At 41.8% G+C, this 21,498-nt stretch overlaps 1 protein-coding gene across 2 annotated transcripts in view; it reads left to right on the plus strand.

Moving 5' to 3' along the window:
• The window catches only part of C1QTNF7 (C1q and TNF related 7), a 111,288-nt gene that overhangs the window by 68,456 nt on the left and 21,334 nt on the right, over positions 1–21,498 (plus strand). The window contains exon 1 of one of the 2 annotated variants that reach the window (XM_039241556.1): positions 18,217–18,233. The exons of the other annotated variant lie outside the window; for it this stretch is intronic. The gene's annotated coding sequence lies outside the window, so the exon portion shown is untranslated. Of the gene's footprint in view, positions 1–18,216; positions 18,234–21,498 lie in introns of those variants that run through there. 2 annotated transcript variants of the gene reach the window in all.

The raw sequence follows: 21,498 nt of genomic DNA on the forward strand, positions 1-21,498 counted from the left end.
TACCACTGCTAGGAATTTACCCAAGGGATACAGGTGTGCTGATGCATAGGGGCACATGTACCCCAGTGTTCATAGCAGCACTCTCGACAATAGCCAAATCGTGGAAAGAGCCTAAATGTCCATCAACTGACGAATGAATCAAGAAGATGTGGTTTATCTATACCATGGAATACTGCATGGCAATGAGAAACAATGAAATCTGGCCATGTGTAGCAACATGGACGGACCTTGAGGGTGTTCTGCGGAGCGAAATAAGTCAGGCAGAGAAGGACAAATATCGTATGTTTGCACGTATAGGAGGATTAGGAGGAACTTAACGGAGGACCATGGGGGAGAAGAAGGGGGGAAATAGTGGGGGAGAGGGAGGGAGGCAAACCATGAGAGACTCTTGAATGCTGAGAACAAACTGAGGACTGATGGGTGTGGGGGGAGAGGGGAGAGATGGGCATGGAGGAGGGCACTTGTGGGGATGAGCACTGGGTGTTATACGGAAACCAAGCTGACAATAAACTATTTGTAAAAAAAAAAATTTTTTTTAAATGTTAAAAAAAAATACTTCCATTTAAGGTATCTGTTTGAAAGTCAGAAAATGAGGAAATGTAATGGTGTAATGCTCTGAAATATAAAAAAAAAACTATAAGTAAAATCAACTGAATAAAAATAAGATAGAGGGGAAATGGATATTGATTTTTTTTAATTATAATTATTGAAATAGAGTTGACATACAATCTTACATTAGTTTCAGGTGCACAACATAGTGGTCCCACAATTCCTGGATATCGATTTAATAACAGAATCTGCCACAAGAAACAACTGGGAAGGCTCAGGAAATGACAACTCAGAAAATCCTGTCCCTTCCTCCTGGCCAATATCTGTTCAGGAGTTATCATTTTCCCTCCTGAGTGTTAATCATCTGGATCGTTTTGATTTAGGATAAAATTTGAGCAGAGTGATCTTTTTAAAATGAAAGCCAGGGGCACCTGGGTGGTTCAGTCAGTTAAGTGTCTGACTTCAGCTCAGGTAATGATCTCATGGTTTGTGAGTTAGAGCCCTGTGTAAGGCTTTGCACTGATGATGCAGAGCCTGTTTTGGATTCTCTTTCTCTCTGCCCCTCCTTCACTCAGGCTCTCTCACTCAAAATAAATAAATAGACTTTTAAAAAAGTAAAATTCTAAAAAAAGAAGAAAGAGAGAAAACCAGATCATGTTCTTCTCCCACTGCCTTCAAATCAACTGAACATCAAATAAAATGTGAACCCCTCCCCATGGCCTCTGAGACCCAGCACCGTAGCCCCTGCTTTCAGGCCCATCCGTCTCTCCTGCTGTCCTGGGAACAGCCCCTTTGTTCCTGACTCCCCTCCCCCAGCCCTTGGAGTGGCTACTCCTCTGCAAGGGGCTCCCTGCCACAGTCACAGGCCACACCTTTGCACCACCCAGATCTCTGCCCAATGGTGGTTTCCCCGGAGAAACTTCCTCTGAGCCCCTCCCAGAGACTTCCCACCCTACTTGCTTCCTCGTCCACCTACCATTTATGGCTACTTGAAACCATCCCTGCCTGTGTTCCCTGGTTTGAGGTTGGCCTACCAATCTCCAGGGGCACTCCTCGAGGGACCGACCACTTTCTGTTTCATTTGCCCTGTTTCCCAGCTCTGGGATCCACGCTTTGCACATCAAAAGTTCTCAGTAGATCTCTATTGAATGAGTGAGGCTGCAGACCAGAGTTAAAACCACAAATGTCAAATATCCAAGCAGAACAAGCAATGGGAAACAAGTTCGGGGTAATGGGCTGAAAGCATAAGGCTACAGGGCTATATACTGGAGAGGAGAAGAGAAAGAGAGCATGTGCTCACTGCCCTCAAAAGAGCACACAGTTCCCCCAGGAAGCCACGCATGCATGGACAGTGCACACGCGTGCACAGACAGTACCCGTGCATATCCAGGCAGTGCACACACATGTATGGACAGTATACACACATGCACAGGCAGTACAGGAGAATCTGCGAAGGGAAGTAAGAGAAAAAGAGGGTGTGGGCCCCATATGACAGCTGCCAGCTTCAGACTTCCAAATTGGAAAATGGTGCACAGAGATTTTGCTAGAGGGATGCGTCTATCGTGATGTTGTTGGCAAAAGTAGAAATTGAAACCACCAAACCATTCAACAATAGAGAATTAGCTAAGACAATTTCAATGCATCCATATAGTACAGTTTAAACATTACATTCCAGAATTAGATTTTCTTATATGGAAATGTGAGTAAATATAGAGTAAATGACAATACAATTCCAAAAAAAAAAAAAAAGGAATGGATAGAATAGTGCAGTTTTAAAAAGAAGAGAGGAATAGAATCTGTATCTTTCCAGATGTAGATCCCAAAATGATAACAAGGTTATTTCTGGGTGGTCTGATGATTACAGCTGATTTCTATTTTCTTCCTTTTGTTTATCCATATAACCTATTTTTTCTATGATTAACATGTACTAATTATGTAATCTTTTTCCACTTTGGAACAACTGAACTAGGAATCATGTTTTAAATCCCATCTCAACAGTACAATCAAAACATTAGATATCAGAAGAGTTTTTTTTTTCTTGAGTAGAACAGGCTGCTGTTAAATATTATTCCAGGCACACGGAAATGGTTAAGAGGTTCAGCAGTCATAGGGACAAGTCCCTGGATGGCCACACCAATGGTGCACCAGGAGGAGGCATAGGTGTCTTAACTTGAGAGCCAGTGACACTGTATGAAGAACCACCACTGGCAGAATGCTTCTTATGGTTGTACCTCGCCGGAGTCACTTTATCTTCAGAATGTGCAACTTAGGCATTACTCTTCCATTTTACAGATGACAATCCTGAAGTTCAAGGAGGCTCAGTGAACTGTCCAATATCCTCCAGAGGGCAAAAGTTAGACCAACTTGGCCTGCCCCCAAAGGCCATGTCTGTTCCTCTACTTCACAGTCAATCCTCTTACATACTGTCAGCCTCAAGCCATCCAAGGGGAAGACAACTAGCCAGCAGCTAGTCCGGTAGATAGCAAACATTTCTTCCTGTTGTTATTCCGGAACCAATGATTTGAATAAAATTTTAATCAGAGGCAAAATCAAATAGGACACTAAATGCAACATGATATCTTGGATTGGATACTGGAAAAGACATAGAGCATTAGTGGAAAAGCTGGTGAAATCTGAACAGTCTGGAGTTTAATCCAAAAAAAAAAAAAAGATAGATATTAGATAGATAGATAGATAGATAGATAGATAGATAGATAGATAGATGAGAATTGCTCTTATTGAATAATGAGTTGTGGAGGATAGGGGGAGGGCTAGCCTACTGAGATAGAAACCTGCCTACTCAGTCACCAACACCCCTTCTCCATCTCAGCCCCAAAGAATGCTTTAGGTTTCCCAGGAGAGCACTTTGGATACCCTTGAGCTGGTCCAATCAACTTACATTATAGATGAGGAAATTAAAGTCTGACAATCAAAATAACTTGACAAGAGAGCTCTCAGTTTAACATGGCAGAGCAGACTAGATCCAAAGTTACGGCTAAATGTTGACTCCCCACCAAAATCCATCTATTGAAACCTTTATCCACCATTGTGACAGTATTAGACGTGGGCCTTTCGGACATAATAAGGTCATGAGAATGAGGCTCCCATGATGAGACTAGTGTAATTATAGGAAGAGGAAGAGAGACCAGAGCTCTCTCTCCACCATATGAGGTTGTGACAAGAATGGCCATCTGTAAGCCAAGAAGAGGGTCTCATCAGGAACTGAACTTGCCTGTACCCTCATCTTGGACTTTCTGGCCTCCAGATCTTGAAAAATAAAAGTCTGTAAAACCAAGAAAAGGTGAACCTGTTTTCACAAACACCTATATTCCTGAGAGGCTGTATGAACTGAAATATTGTTGACATATGCAGAGTGAATTTGCTATTTTTTATTGAATTGGGTATAACTGTATCACTGGAGCAGTGGTCCTCAGCCCCAGATCCTGCACTCAAATTATCTGGGATGCTTGTTAAAAGTCCAGGCTCTGGGGCAAACTTGGGAGATTCTAGATCATTAAAACATGAGAATGGGTCCCTAAGACCTACATTCATTAGTGTTCTCCATTTACAGTGGTTTTCTCAAAGAAGACAAACTGGGGAATGACAGGTGGATGTAGAAGGAAGACTTATTTTCACTGTATATGCTTTTTATTATATGGATTTTTCAAACACTGTTGTGTCCTGCCTATTTAAAGCTGAACTACACTTAACTCCCCATGCACAGCCATGGTAGGGAGTGATGAGTCTAGGGAGAAACACTGTTGGGTCCCTGAAAAACAGAGGATTATACAGAATCAGCTGGAGGGTCTCCGGGCAGCCTCGTAAGCCAGCATCCTGTCTGAGATGATGAGCTGTGGCACCTGACAGCCCAGAGTCTGGACCTGCATCTGCCCCAACCAATTAGCATTCACTTTTCTGAACATCTGTTCTGCTAAATCCATACAATAGAACCTACCTCACAGCCCCGTGAGGATGAGTGGAGACATAAACTCAGCACAGAGCCTGGCATATAGCAGGCCTTCTGTAAATGATAGATTTTCTTTCATTTCTCCAGAGCCCCTGAGCTGGAATGGAGGTTACTGATTTAATCAGAATTGAATTGCTTTGAAGAGCGAAGCTTTCCTTTGTTTCATGAAACCCAATCAGCTGACTTAGAGCAAGAAAGTGTATGTGTTAGAATGGTCTCCACATGCCCTGCTAAGTGCTAATAGCCAAGATTTCTCACCACGGGGTTCCTGCAATCTGCCCTAATCTAGGAAATTAGAACCTCTTGTGCATTTTCATTTGACTCGTAAATGTGCGCATTCATGATTTTCTTGGACATCTTCCACACTACTGTGAAGCTTTGGCTTATTGCTTTATGGTTTTTTAGCTAATTTTTCCCTTAAATATGTAAATAGCTATATTACTAAATATTTGGAAAATAGAGGGAAGAAAAAAACTCACAATTCTATGGCATGGACGCAAGGGATGTCAGTATTTTGTTATATTTTCTGCTAGGCTGTTGGTGTGTGTTATAATCATCATAAGCATTTTATTCACACCAAACAACGTTTTGTCTTGATTTTTCTCCCATCAGTATATTGCAAATGTTTTTTCCATAATGGCAAAGTCATTATAGCCACACTTTCAACTAGCTGCAAAATATTCCAATGAGTGGCTCTACCACAATATATTTAACAGTCCCCCGGTTGTCTAACATTTCCATTTATTCCTCTTTTTTGCTGTTTTTAATAATGCTGCAATGAGCATTTTTGTATGTAGATACTTCTACTGAATTAAAAACTATTTCCTTAAGCTAACTTCACACAAATTGTAAGTCTTCCACTTTTCAAATATGAAATCATATTAGAGAGCAGTATTATCCTAACTGGATAAACTTAGAAAAATAATGATTTCATGTGAACAAACTCTTTCTCTGTTTTTCAGAATTATCAGGGGAATAACTTTTTTGCATAGCAGAAACAAGCAGCCTGTGGTCTACCAGAGACTAACAGAAATGCAAAAAGTTCACAGGGCCACATTTTATTTGGCTGTGACAGCTTCAACATCAATTTTGAATTTCAAGCAGGAGACAACACAGAGCTTTGAGGAGCATCAGTGCCATTGCCCCATTTGAATCTCGTTGTCCACATGTGAGCAGGAAGGGAAAAGAGACAAACTGCACTTGCCCTCACTGGAAAAAAAAAGTCCATGGAAATGAACATATACACTAACTAAAAAAATCCTTTGACACTGTCCAACGACTGTCTGGTGAGCTCCTACCAACACCTTGATGCAATGCTCTAATCATTCTCCACTATTCCAGAAAAACAGGAATTCATTCTAGTAAGAATTTGTTTATATATTAATAACAACTTCTATTTACTGAGCACTTACCACGTGCAGATGTTCTAACATATTATATCCATAATGTATGTTAGCTTTCATCCCATTTTTAGAAGGTACACTGAGGCACAGAGACCGGAGTTTTCTCAAGATCACAGTTAGTAGGTGGCAGAGCTGGGCTGCAAGCTTAGGTGTGCTGGCTTTAGAAATCATTATGTTGAGCAGCCCCAGAGACACCTACTCTCATGTTGCCTGGGGCTGAAGCAGGTTCCACCTGTATTTGTTTCCTACAGCTACTCGAACAGGTGACCACAAGCTTAGTGGCATTAATCCGCATAGTTCTTACCTTACAGCTCTGGAGGTGAGAAGTCTAAAAGGGTTCACAGGGCTGTGTTCTTGGAGGCTCTAGGGGAGAAGCTGTGTCCTTGCCTTTTCTTTTCTAGAGGCTACGTTCCTTGTCTCTTTCTCCACCTTCAGAGCCATCAGATGGCAGCTCCTTCTCTCACTCTTTCCCTCTGCCTCCATCCTCACATCACCGTCTCTATATGTAACACGGACCCTCCTGCTTCCTTCTAGTAACGACCCTTGAATTGTCATCAGGGGACACACCTGGATAATCCAGGATGCTCTCCCTCTTGCAAGACTAGTAACTTCATCACAACTGCACAGCCCCTTTGCCAAGTAAGGTAGCATACTAACAGGTGCTGCGGGCTAGGACATGGATGTCTTTGGGTGGCCATTACTCAGTTTACCACACCTGAGAACTAACTAGAGCTAAAATACAGCCCAGAAAGCCATGGGTGTACCTGAAGAGCTATTTTTTTGGGAGATGATATAAGAAGGAAAAGCTGTCAGGCTTAGAATCCCAGTGATCCTGGCAGAACCAGCATTAAGAACGGAGGCAGCATTAAAAGAGCGTGTGTCAACCCTTCTGTTTCTGAGCAGCTAATATGATCCACATCCTTCACTTAATCCATTTTATCATCACAACACAACTGACAGGGAGCTTCCTTGTCCCCAACACAGAGCTGAGAGGCTCAGATTAGTTATGTAACTCTCCCAAGGACACACAGCTAGCCACGGTGGTGGGCACCAGGCTTGTGAGTAAGACCCAGGGGACAGTGACACCAAAGCCCAGGGGCACCCATCCTGCCCAGGCAACTGGTGATAAATCTGATTAAAATGAACCACACAAGCAATGTGCACACAACCCCTCCACTACCACCCTCTGAATGGCATTTTAGCACCAATTTCCTTATTCATTTGTTTGTCTACATGTTTGTTATCTATCTCTCCGCAAAGGTAAGAATCTTGTCTGTGGCTGACTGCAGTCACCCCAGTCCTGAGAACAGGCCAGGCACATAGTCGACACTAAATAACTGTTTGTGTAACAAATGAATAATACTTCTTTGACCTGGAGATAACCAATGTGAGCAAACTCAACCACTTACAACATGGATGAGATGCTAAAAAGTAACAAACACCCCAAAAAAGTCTTCAGTACAGCCAAAGCAAACAAGTCTTAAGTCCAAGTTAATGCACTATCTCTTCAGAAAACCCTTTGAGACCCAATCCAAAACCCATGTTCTCTTTCTGGAAAGTGATTTCTAACTATTTGTTGAGCTCTTTATTGCTCTACTTCCTGCTAAAAGTGATACGCTTTGGTGACTGTTAAAATTAAAAAGGAAGATTGTCCATCTAAAACACATGATCCAAAGGGGCAAGGTAACCACACATTAATATCATAGAATTCAAGAAATACATCAGTGAAATTACAGCCTCTGTAGTGGAGACAAGGATTCAGAGGAACTGATTCATGACATTTCCCAAATTGACCAGTTGCAAAGCCCCAACCCCAACACTGGTGTGCACCTCCATCTAAATACATTTAACTAGACAGAACAACCTAGACACGAAGAGATCGTGTTCTTTCATGAGTACAGGACCCTGGCATTATGGTCATATGCACTTAACTGTTTTAAAATTTGGTCCTGCATGTAAATATAATACCATTACTTTTTTTGATTCACACTTTGACCTCAAATATACCTCCTTCATGGCAACTGTTCACTTCTTATCTATTTGTCTCTCTTCCTAAGAGTGCTGTAAGCTTCTTCATGACAGATAATTAAATCATCTTTGAATCTCTAACGGTGGTGATTGGCACCTGCATGTTGGATGAATGACTGAGTCTTTTATCATAAAAATAGTGCATGATCATTAAGAATTTCAGAAAATAGAGAAAGGTAGAGAACAACCAACATAGTTCCATGAATGTCAGAAAATAGAGAAAGGTAGAGAACAACCAACATAGTTCCATGATTGTGAAAAAGCAGGAAACATTTTGTTACATTTTTCTGGGTTTTTTTTAAAGTGATTTTTCTTTGTTTCTATTTTTCTCCTTAGAAAATCCTATGCACACATTTCTAAGTTGGGACTTTTTCACTGAACATTACAACATAAGCATTGCCCCATGCCATCTCAAAGTTCTGAAGCTTGATTAAAGATATAGAATGCCCTAACACGGCTCTTGAGGGCACTAATTTTATGCCATTGGGCACATTATCAACTTCAACTCTGGTGTAATCCAGAGAGAATTCCTTCTGTGTCATAGCTACTATAAATCAGGCTTCGCTTCCCCAACTCAACCAGAAACTCCTTTTGTTTTGCCTTTGTTACCTTTTACAATCCATGACCTAAATTGAGCTGCCCCCATTTCTTCTCAGTTAGACAAGCAGCAATAGACATCTGAATCTATCCCTAAAACCATCCAGCAGGAGCCTTTTGGCAAAATCCAGTATAGGGCACTCTCATTCTAGTGCTGTTCTATGAGGTTTTTTTTTCTATTAAAATAAATGTTTTCATGAACTCACAAATGTGTTAGTCATAACCATCACAGAGGTCCAGTTGATGATTAAAAAACAAACTAGGTTTGGGAAAAAATTCAAGATGCCTTCCATACTCCAAATTTGTTCCCAGTCAACAGAGAACAGGGGCCAATGCCTTGAAACCAAACATATTTTTATGAAACCAAACATCATAAAACATGAGTGAGAGTACCCTTACATCACTCAGACCACTAAGATTAATAGACACGCTGAAAGCATTTGCTTCACACTTGCTCAACTGAACAAATACATCTTTTCACAAAACTGATCCAAAATCTTGGCCATTCCCAGATGTCTAAAATCCAAGACTCTTTGCTCTCAAATTCCTCAATGAGAAAGTGTAGAAGAGGAGAATTTGGAACTTTAATCAAATGTTTAAATCTGGCACCAGGAAGAGAAGAAGCTAAAGTTGTACACTGAAGAAGAAAAGAAAAGAAAAGAAAGGGGAGGGGAGGGGAGGAGAGGGGACAGGGGAGGTGGGAGGGGAAGAGAGGGGAGGGGAGGGAATGGAAGGAAAGGGAAGGAAGGAAGGAAGGAAAGGGAAGGAAGGAAGGAAGGAAAGGGAAGGAAGGAAGGAAGGAAATGGAAGGAAGGAAGGAAGGGAGGAAAGAAAGAAGGAAGGATGGAGGGAAAATAGAGGAGGAAGAGAAAATACACTGAGATAAATATCTACAAATAATCTCTTATGTTATCAATGTTTTATTTCTTTTAGACAAAGGACATTCCTTCTATCTGTACATGATCCTATACACTGGGTGGGTAGACTGAATTTGTTTTGTTTTGATGCAGCATTCATTTGTTGACTTTTTAAAACCAGAAGGAATATGCTTATTGGCTCTCATGGAAATTTGGAAACCACAACAGAAATGAAAGTTGAAACTATAAATCACTCATAACCCCTCCGCAGAGCAATAAAGCCACATTAATATTTGGTACTGTGGCTTCTCATCTTTGTGATACATATATTACTTTTTAAAGCCAAAATGAATGTTCCAACACTAGAAACACTATTTGGCAGCCAATTTTTTCCTTAATTAACACATAATAAATGTTTGTCTTTGTCATTAAATCTTCTTGTAGAACATAGACTTTAGTGGCTGCAAAGTAGTCCTTTTGTTGATGTGCCATTGACTTAACCTATCTGTAACTGTAGAAGAAATCATTTATAACCAAAAAATGGCATCATTATACATATAGCTTTGCCTACATTCTTAAAATTTTTCTTCAAATTAAATCACAAGTGTAGAGACAAAGGGTGGCATAATATTCAGACTCTTTGTATGTATTTGTCAACATAAATTTTGCATTCCTAAAAGGCTGTGCCTTAGGAACAACTTTGTGTTTGTACAGCCTATGAACATGCCTGCCTTCTAGCTGGTTTGAATTCTGTGCATCTTTGCCAATTTAAAACCATTTTGTTTTGCTATCATTTGTTATTAAACAAGTGCTTATCCAGCAACTTCTATATGCAACGTCTATCTTTGGGTAGGAGGCATCACAATGAACACAGACTCTGGCACAGACAGATGGTGTTGGAATCCCAGCTCTGTCTTGTTCCCTCTGTGACCTTGGGCAGGTTCCTCACCTGAGCCTCCATTTTCTCAGCTACAAAATGGAGGCAAACACAGCCCACCCAAGTGGTGCTTCTAGACGTTAGCCACATGGACATGTGCACAGTGATTCAGCCCAGGCGGAGTCCTGTGGCCCCTCAGTAAGTGCTGATGCTTAAGATCTGCTTCCTCAGATCTGCAAGCCATGGCAGCTACTCTGTTTTGCACCGGCTCTTCCCATGACATTTTATGGAGCCTCCATTGGGAAGCCTCAGCCCTCCACCCACTGTGCTCTTGTATCTCTGACAACTTCTTCATCTGAGGGAACAGAGACTAATTATTGGAAGCTGATATTTGTAGTTTGTCAGATCTCACACTGACAATGCATTCATTTTAAGATGGGAACTTTAGCCACACACATGGCATCTAAGTTTAATGACCTTGAAGTCTCTCCCTTTACATTAAAGTCGGAGGCTTTAGTAGATGGAGAATTAGGCTGAAATTTGGCCAACTCTGCCTTCATGCTCAGCTATACTACTCTGTTTTGCCTTAGCTCCCCTTCTCTCTATGGAAGAATTCCAGCATTAACACAAATGATGCTAGGTTTTTACATTTTAGATCTTTTATAAAGAAATAAAAAATTTATTTATCTTTATAGAAAATAAAAAATTATAGGTTTATTTAAGGCTCCATTTTGATCCTTTCCTTGCTCTTCAGTTAACCACTAGCCTGGAGCTAGTGCATTTCATTTCCATGCATTAGTTTTTATGGAGGTGAAATGTACATGATATAAAATTCACCATCTTAAAGTAAACAATTCAGTGGTATTTAGTGCATTACATTAAATGGCTATAGCCACCCCCTCTAGCAAGTTCCAAAACATTTTCTTCATGCAAAAATATAGCCCCTATAACCATTCAGCAGTCACTTTCCATTTCTTATGCCAACCTCCAACCCTTGGCAACCAATCTCTTCCTGTCTCTACAGATTTACCCATTCTAGACATTTCATGCAAATGGACACATATAAAATGTGACCTTTTGTGTCTGGCTTCCTTCACTTATAATAAGTGAAGGTTCTTCCATGTCATGACATGTATCAGAACTTCATTCCTTTTTCATAGATGAACAACATTCCATTGTATGTCTACACTGTCTAAGTTGGGTTGAGTTCCATGTACACCCACTTGCTGCCTACTTCATTGTGCCAGGATTTCTTATTTGGTGATGATCTAAGCAAAAGCCCTGCTTCCCTAACATGTAAGCCTGGGGATGGTGAGGGCAGGAATGTGGCTGGGTGTTCTTGCACATGGTCTTTGGCACCAACAAATCTGGATTCGAGCCACGGTTCTAGCGCTTCATACTTATGTGAGTGTGATAAAGGCAATTGGCCCTCTTCTCTAAAATGCGGATGAAATATCAACCACCTCATTTGGGGTTGCTGAGTGTAGCACACAAAACAGTGCACAGTGACTCTGTGCAATGATGGCACACAGTAAGGACCAATTCAACACATTTTCAAACCACTTATCAAGTACCTGCCATGTGGCAGGTACTATTCTAGATGGCAGTAGTGCAACAGTGAGCAAAACAATAAACAATAGATAACTCACAGTCCAGAGAGAAAGCAGACAACATAAAGTGAAAACCATCACCAGTGTGATAATAGGCTGGGGGGCGCTATAGGGCAGAAACAGAGTGCTCCATAGCTAGCTGGTGCTGACAAGGTCAGAGGTTCCCACAGGAAACTGTGCCTGATCCATTAAGACTTAAACAAAAGTACGTTTAAAATCTCTCCATTCCTCTGTATCCCCTGACCCCACAGTGCCTGACTGGCTGCATCAGTCTCCCGACTGGTCACTCATCTCCTCTCCCGAGCCCTCTCTCATCTGCTGTCCACACTACAGCCAGAGAATCATTTTAACAGTAACAAAGATGACGATTTCCCCTACTTGGCAGCTCTTATTACTCTTAAGATACAATCTAAACTCTTCAAGCCGTGAGTGATTTGATCTCATCTATTTCTCTGACTGCCTCTGTTATAGGACATCTTGCCTTTTCTAAGCCCCAAACCACTCTCTTTTCATTGCTAGAATTCTCAACACCCTCTCCTGCCTCAGGACCTTCACATAGCCTCTTCTCTCTTCCTAGAGGACTCCATTCCTCTCTTCACCCAGCTACATCATCCTCAGAAATCTCCTTAAATGTTCCATCCTTAATGTGGCCTTTCCTGACCCCTAGAACTAAAGTAGCCTCTCATGCCCTTGAGATCTGGCCCTACCAAGGGGGCAACTCTGGTGTCCTCATACAGCTGTCCACCTAGTGAGACAACAAGATGACTTCAACCCAGGCAATGTGTCTCATCACCTATATCCCATCTGCCAAGGTGAGCTGGGCACCCACTATGCACCCTAGTTCTGTGAAATTACAAATGGCCAGGGCTTAATCCCTGGAAGGGGCTGTGTAGGGAATTTGGGGCCACCTAGCCCAGAGATGGTACAATTGTCAGTACCACTGTGGAAAAAGGTTCAGTGTCCTTTCCATAAAACATACTGCTATGATCAAGGATCAGTAGAGGTCAACTTTGCTGACCTTTAAAGTTACTTCCAAATTAAAAATTCTGTGGTTCTGTCTGTGTTCCAGGGACTAAGGGTGCCTGATTCTTGGAGAGCTCACATTCCCCTAGATTTTCTTCTCATACAGGAATTGGGCAGTATAAATTCACACAACCTTTTGGAAAGCAGTTTGACAGCATGTACCAAGAGAGACATAAAACATCCAAATCTTTTGACCCAGTAATTCCATTTCTGGGAATCTATCCTAAGGAAATAATCTTAAATAGGGGTAAGGGCTTATGCACAAAAGTTTTCAATGTAATCTCATTTATAACAGGAAAAAATGGAAATAGCTTAATTGTCCAATCATGAGGGGAAAGAGATTAAATAAATTATGGTATAACTACTTGATGAATATTGTTTGCCCATTAATGTTTCCAAAGAATAACAGAGGAGAAATGCTTATTATATAATATTAAGTTAAAGAAAAAGCAAGCTGATGATCCAGCAAACCCACTTCTGGGTATATACCCAAGTGAAAAGAAAACGGGATGTAGAAGATATATCTGCACTACACTATTTATTGCTACATTATTCACCATAGTCATGATATGGGCCACCTAAGTGCCAATCACCAGTTGAATGGATAAAGTTGTGGTGTGTATCATAGAATATTCTTCAACCATGAGAAAGGAGGAAATCCTGCCATGGATGGATCTTAAAGACATTTTGGTAAGTGAGATAAATCAGGCAGAGAAAAACTATATGATATCACTTATATGTAGATTCTAAAAAAGCTAACTGTGGCTATAGTGGCCATCATATATTACAATACATAAATATATCAAATCAACATGTTTTACACCTCAAATTTGCACAATGTTATGTGTCAAGTACATTTCAATTATAAAGAAAGAAAGAAAAAGCAAGCAGCAATCATGATAGATAATAATACAAATCTCTGCACAAAGAATCTATGCATGTGTGCAAACATACACAGAACAAAAAATAACGGAAAAATAAACTAAAATGGTAACAGTGGTTATGAAAAATAGAACTATAGTTTAGTTACTTTTATTTTTTCCACCTTTTCCTCTTCTACAAGTTTTATTTTTTAAAGCTTTTACTGTTTTTATATATTTTTGAGAGAGAGAGAGACAGACAGACAGAGTGCAAGTGGGGGAGGGGCAGAGAGTGAGGGAGACACAGAATCTAAAGCAGGCTCCAAGCTCTGAGCTGTCAGTACAGAGTCTGGTGCAGGGCCCAAACTCACTAACCATGAGATCATGACATTTAACCAACTGAACCACCCAGAAGCCCCTACAAGTGTTCTTTAATGACTAGATATGTAAAATAAAATATGAATAATTCTCTATGACAGTTATACTCAGCATATAGAGCATAGAAAATAAATTTTGAGGTTAAAAAAGAATACATGTATTTTGATAAAAAAAACTTTCTCAACTATGAATAGGAAAACATATTAAAAGGAAATCACACATATAAAAACATACACCCACACAACAAAACAGAAAATGAACAAACCAAACCTGTTACCAGTTCTATTCCAAACATGATCCACGGTTGGATGTTTTTCTTACCTCACCCAAGGGTGCTGTCTACCATAACCCTTCATTCTTGCCTTCCTCAATCCTTCTTGACACAGCAGTCCAACAGACCTTTTTTTTTTTTCTTTAAATGTTTATGTAATTTTGAGAGAGCAAGCAGGGGAAGGACAGAGAGAGAGGGAGAGAGAGAACCCAAAGTAGGCTCCATGCTGTCCACACAGAGCCAAATACGGGGCTTGAACTCACGAACTGTGTGATAATGACCTGAGCTGAAGTTGGACGCTTAACTGACTGAACCACCCAGGCATCCCTAAGAGATCTTTTTAAACTGTATGTATGGTCCTGCCACTCCCAATCTTACTCTTCACTTACTTCTTATTACTGTTCAGATAAAGTCCAAGATCCACAACAGCCTTTCCACTCCTGTGATCAGCCTCTGCCTCTGTCTCCATCTGCATTTCTCACACTGTTCTGCTCCTCACCAGCTTTCTCCCAGTTTCTCCAAGGTATCCTGTCCCGTCTCGGTGCCAGGCTTTTCCTCAAGCTGTTAGCTCCGTTTGGAAAGCCTACTCTACCCCACCTCACCCCTATTTTCCCAGATACCTGACATCAGCCTTCAAGTCTTAAGAAATTGCTTAGAAGCTATTTCCTTGGGCAGTTTCTCTAACCACATAGTTGAGATTACTCTGAAAACACAGATCTAGAACCCAGAAGGGGAGCCACCAAAGAAAGGCATTTCCCAGCACCAGCAAAAAGATGAATTCTAAATACTGTTTTTTTTAAAAAAAAAAATGATTGCCTTTGTGTCACTTGGATGGTTCAGACCATTAAGCATCTGACTTCGGCTCAGGTCATGATCTCACAGCTCGTGGGTTCGAGCCCTGCAACGGGCTCTATGCTGACAGCTCGGAGCCTTGAGCCTGTTTCTGATTCTGTTTTCCCCTCTTTCTCTCTACCTTTCCCCCACTCATGCTCTGTCTCTTTCTGTCTCTCAAATATAAAATTAAAACATTAAAAAATTTTTATAAAAAGGAAGGTCTCTGACTTAAAATTGCTTCTCCTTTCACCAACAGAAACCACCATTTCTTGAGAAGCACAAATGCCAGTCAATGAGGTGCATTACTTCATTAATCTTAACAATCATCCCTGGTTTGAGCAGTTTTCAATTTTTACTTTTGGAAGAGCAAAGTAAAGTTTAGGCAGGGCATGCAAATTGCCCAAGGGCACATGGTTGGGCAAAAACGACTTTAACCTTCAAAGCCCGTGGTCTTACTCTGCCAGCTGACACAAAGAAATGTCAGTGGGAAGAGAGAAGATGTGGAGAGTCCTGCTAATTTAGACTGTGGTAACATTCCATTGCTTTTGTCTTTTTTTGCCAAAACCACTCTACTCAGCTTTCTTCCCAAGCACACTATGAGTCACTGTTGGATTTCCATCCACTGGGATGGAGTCAGTGAGAATGTTGTTTTGGCTGGCAGGGGTTATGTGTGCAAGTGGTACCACCTGCTGCTAAATCTTTGTCTTTGTTGGGTCTATTGTCACTCTGGACTCTGAGACTGGCTGGCGTCCACCAGGCTCCTCCCAGAATGCCTCAAATGTTTTCAGCAAGAAGCAAAGCAGAGAACAAGGGTCATCCTTATCTGGGTAGAGTAGACATTTAGAAACACCAGGCTGTTGGAATAGAACTGAGATGCCCCAAAAGAAGCTACTTTAGGGGTTTTCAATAAATGTGCGCTATTGTTATGATTATCACCACCATCATCACTCTTTTTCTGCTTAGATAATGTCACAGAGATGCTTTCAACCCCCTCAGGATAGGGAGGTTTCATCACTAAATGGCAATGTCGCCTCTGGCCTCCCTGCAAACAACGATGGGCCTCTGGATGTTTTTCAGTTGCAAACAAAGTGGACACAGAGAACAGAGGACAGACAGTTCATCAAAAAATACAGCCAAAGATGCAGGAGTCAGAGCAGCAGAGATAATGCCAGCAACATTAACTCGCCTGGTAGTTATTGAGCACCTACTATGCTCTAGGCAACGTGTGACTCCTTTTCAATGGATTATTTCAATTAACCTTGACCACAATCATAGGAGCTAAGCAGTGTTACTGTCCTCATATTAAACAAAAGGTTTGATTTGGGAGTCAGAAAAATATGAACTTGAATGTCAGATCTATCACTTAGGAGCTGCACGACCTTTGCAAATTCTCTCATTTGGGACCCTCAGTTTCTACATCTATAATAAAAAGATAATAATACCTACTTCGCTACATGGCCAGGACTCACTGTGGCTAGCATGTAGTAGGTGCTTCCTAAATGTGTGATATGATTTGCTACCTTCAAATTAGGAACCCCAATAAATGACGTGGATTGTTAGCCCCTTGAAGAATCTCCTCTGGGTTGCTAGCGACAACCCTTCAGATAGGTCCCCTGCCCTGGGCCACTGGCTAACCCTTCCTGGAAAGCCAGATAGGTACTTTTCAGTGACTATCTGAAAAGAGATAAGAGCGGCCCTGTGTGGCCAGCTGGAAGGGAGAGAAGATGCTTTTGGCTTTTGGCAGCCAAGGTGCTCTGGGAAACTAAGAGCAAGCTGAGTCTCCCCATTCCAATCAATGCCACCCACACACTAGCAAATAATCCTTCTTCCCATTTGTGCCTTCTGTGATTGTCTCTTGTATTTGCCCTGACTTGCAAAGTCCTATCTAATGGATATCTTTGGGTCAAGAAAATTACAGAGTGGATTTAACTGTTGGAATGGATGTAAATAGGAAAGTGAGATTATTCATTCATTTAGCAGATATTTATTTATCACATCTCCATTGTTTTGTAGCACACAAGAGCTTGGACATGAAGGCAGAAAACTGCAAGGCCAGAGAGAGCAGGTCAGAGACTGTTGCCATAGGTCGGGGGAGAGACAGGGAGCAGGAGAGCTACTCACACGGCTGTTGAAACATATTGGTCAGTGGCTGCCTTAGAACCCAATCAGCATTGAATACTCTGGCATCTAATTAGCATTAGTCATTAATCCATCAATTATATGCTGCACCTCTAGATTCTTGGCTGCATGGAGGTAGCACAAAGATGAGTAAGACAGGGTTCTTGTTACAGAGGAGCATATATAAAGTGTATACTTGTACCTGAGTCTGTATCAAGTCTAACTCATGTACAGAAACCTGAATTCACAACAGAGATTGCAAACCCCTTAAAAATAGGTGTTGGCTTCCCATATTTGGCCCCTCTTCCCTTCTGGAACTCCAGAAAAATTAAGAAATAAAACAAAAGATTATGAGCATCCACATTGTGTAAATAAGTGAAGACTAACCAGATGAGAACAAGAAAAGATTATGAGAACAAGGGAGTCAGCCACCATCACTTGCTTTTTGGCAGAGACTCAAAGACAGGCAGAGGGGCAGGAAAGCTTTCTAGCAGAAAAAAATGGGAGGCTTCAGGTATTGCCTGACGGGAGACTGTCAGTATGGGGAAGAGGAGGTTTTGGAGTCTCGCTCTGCCAGTTACCAGCAATGCTCGTAAGCCATTGCCATTGCCAATGGCTGCAAAGACAATCTGCCCCTAACGTCGGTCCCCATGCCCACCATGAGGAAGTCCTAGCAGCTACCTCATGGGTTCTTGATAAAGAATAAACAAGAAGTACATGTAAAGTGCATAGGACAGTGCCTTGCCACAATAAACACTTGATGAATGGTAACTAATTTTTTATTTTTCATCATTCAAAGATGCGGCATCTCAGAAACAACCTTAAGTGTCCATCGATGGATGAATGGATAGAGAAAATGTGGTATGTATATATAATGGAATATTATTCAGCCATAAAAAAAGAAGGAAATCCTGCCCTTTGCCATATGATGGATGGGCATTATGCCAAATGAAACAAGTCAGACTGAGAGAGACTTATACGGGAAATTTAAAAACAAAAACCTGGGTGCCTCAATCAGTTGAGCTCAGCTTCAGCTCAGGTCATGATCTCAAGGTTTGTGAGCTCAAGCCCCACATCGGGCTTGCTGCTCTCAGCCTATCAGTGCAGAGCTCACTTTGGATCCTCTGTCCCCTCTCTCTGCCCCTCCCTCACTTGTTCTCTTCCAAAATTAAATAAATATTTTTTAAAAAAACAAACAAATAAACTCTTACTACAGACGCCATATTGGTGGTTTCCGAGGCTGGGGGTGGAGTTGGGTGGGTGACATGGGTGCAGGGCACCAAGGGGTACAAACTTTCAGTTATAAAATAAATAAGTCCCAGAGGGTGTCATGTGCAGCAAGGTGACTGTAGTGAACACTGCATTGAAGACCTAGAAGTTTCTAAGAGAATAAATCTTAAAAGTTCTCAGCACAAGAAAAAAAAAAACAATTTGTAACTAAGTGTGGTGATGGATGTCAACTAGACTGTGTGACCATTTCACAATATATACATCCACTGAATCACTATGCTGTGCATCTGAAATTAATATAATGTCATACGTCAACCATATCTCAATTTTTTAAAAAAAAGAACACACACACACACACACACACAGATACAGCATCTCTCACATGCCTGATGTGTCTCAAGAGAGTGTGCAAATTGAAGTCAGCATAGCCCAGAGGCATAGCGGTGATGAAGCAAACATATTGAGGTGGTCTGTATTCCTGGCGGTCATGCCCAAGTTCTCCCCCTGGTCCCTCTGGTCCGACTGCACCACGGTGGGAATGGAGGCGGCTACAGAGACCTGCTTCCCCCGGGCAGATGAGCCCCATTCTCTGCGGGTTGGTCGACTCTTAAGCCCCCAAAGCAACTCATCACCCCACTGAACTTCACATTCTGAGATTCTTGGATTATCTGACTTTTAAACACAGCATCGACTCTCTAGTGTTAAAAAAAAAAAAATCTCAGGACAGTTTGACAGGTCGTGTTAGTGACAGCCAGCCGAACACCGGAGTACCTAGCACCAGCAACACCCATGCTGGACGTTCAGTGTGCTGCACCCCCGAGCGCGAGCCCCCGCCCCCACCTCCCACAACTCTGCCTGGGGCAGGCCTTCCATGAACCCACCGCTTCTTGGAATTTCTGTAACAAGTCATTGGAGAGCTCCCCATGCACTCCAAAAACTTCACTGAAGACGCTTGACAGCCCCATAAAATTACATTTCAGAACTTTAGGGCACAGTATGGCAGTTTGTGAGTAAAGCGCTTTTAAGACATTTTTGACTTATCTAAAGTATGCTCGTTTTTTTGGTTAAGAAGCCTCAAGGGGCAATGGAGCTGCAGGGTGTCAATCTGTTATTTATTATCCAAGATGATAAAAAAAAAATGCTAGGTTTCCTGAACTAGTTATGGAATAAATGATATGATGGGTGGAATGTGCTTCACAACAGATGAAATGAAGGGATTGGGGGGAAGGGATCATAAGTGAACGGGGGCACCTGGGAAACAATATTTTTCCCTCAGGTAACTCACCGTGGGACGCTGGGCACACCAGATTTTACCCTGCGTTGCTTTCCTGTATGAAATTTTCTGCAATTTTTAAAAATTTTCTTATAATTTACAAGAAGTGATATTTTGAATGTAAAGGGAGGGATCAAGAATTCAGGTCTGAGATAGTCCTATTTGTTAATTCTCAATTATCCACAATGATGGCTATCGGTATATATAAAGAATACTGCAGCGTGTCCTCCATGTGAAGTCAGGAATGAGTACTTGATGACAGGCTATGCTGTGTGAGGAGTGACTCTTGGCAATGATTCAAAGAATGCAAGTTTTAATTCTAACATCGTGTGTAATTGTGAACTTTGAGCAAGTCATTTGTTTTCTGGTCTATAAAATGGGAAAATCAGGCTGATGCCTTCTGGGGTCCTTCCTTCCCTGATGGCATGAAATTCTTGTTGGGATGTGAGCTCCGTGCACATCAGGATCCTGTCTTCCTCTTTCAACTCTTACCCCTACATGCTTTGAACATGCCTAGAGTCAAATCAGAAGGTAAGAGGGACGCCTGGGTGGCTCAGTTGGTTAAACGTCCGACTTCAGCTCAGGTCATGATCTCGCAGTCTGTGAGTTCGAGCCGCGTGTCGGGCTCTGTGCTGACAGCTCAGAGCCTGGAGCCTGCTTCAGATTCTGTGTCTCCCTCTCTTTCTGCCCCTCCCCTGCTCACATTCTGTCTCTCTTTCTCTCAAAAATAAATAAACATAAAATTTTAAAAAAAGGTAAGAGAATTAGAAAATTATGATTAAAGTATTTTTACTCAATATGTGCTATTTGCATGGTTCTCTCCTGGCACACATAGCTGTGCCCCAAGTCTTCAAATGCCAGCTCTCTCTAGTTGAACATATTCCCAGGATTGGTAGAAGCTTTCTGAGAGACCTCCATACTATAGAGTTTCCTGAATGGATGGATCACTCCTTGGTTGGTATTTTGCATTGCCCTGTGACAGCCTTAGCTTCTGTATGTAGTTGGTGGCTTCTTAGTGGCTTCCTCACACTAGGAAGACTCTATCCTGGCTTAAGGTTCCATCTAGATGCCCCAGTCCCAGCTCATCCTCCACACCATCTGCCTCTTGGGAAACTCATGTACCTTTGCCTCTCCAATGGCTACCCTTATATTGGCTCTCTTCTCCAATGGCCTTCTGACTTTACAGAACTAGAATTCTCTGGTTTCTATGATCACATAAGACATCAAGTTCCAGGGGTGGGTCAAGCTCCCCCACAAACTGTTTATCACATTTCTCTGATTTCTGCAAAGCTTTCAGCTTTGCACTGAAAGTGCTTAGTTAAACATCCAACTGGAGAAAAATTAGCTTCTTTTTTGCAGGCACCTTTCACACTATCAGTGATCCTTTGGGGTCCTCATTACTTGGCTGGAAAGTGGGTGTCACTTCTCCCACCTCTCTCATTAAAAAGGAGTGGAGAGGGGAGCCTGGGTGGCTTAGTCAGTTAAGCGTCCGACTTTCGCTTAGGTCATGATCTCGCGGGTCGTGGGTTCGAGCCCCGCGTCGGGCTCTGTGCTGACTGCCAGCTCAGAGCCTGGAGTCTGTTTCAGAGTCTGTATCTCCCTCTCTCTCTCTGACCCTCCCCT

This window comes from Hyaena hyaena, unplaced genomic scaffold (genome assembly GCF_003009895.1).
Source record: "Hyaena hyaena isolate Hyena2069 unplaced genomic scaffold, ASM300989v1 scaffold_195, whole genome shotgun sequence".
Taxonomy (NCBI): Eukaryota; Metazoa; Chordata; class Mammalia; order Carnivora; family Hyaenidae; genus Hyaena; species Hyaena hyaena.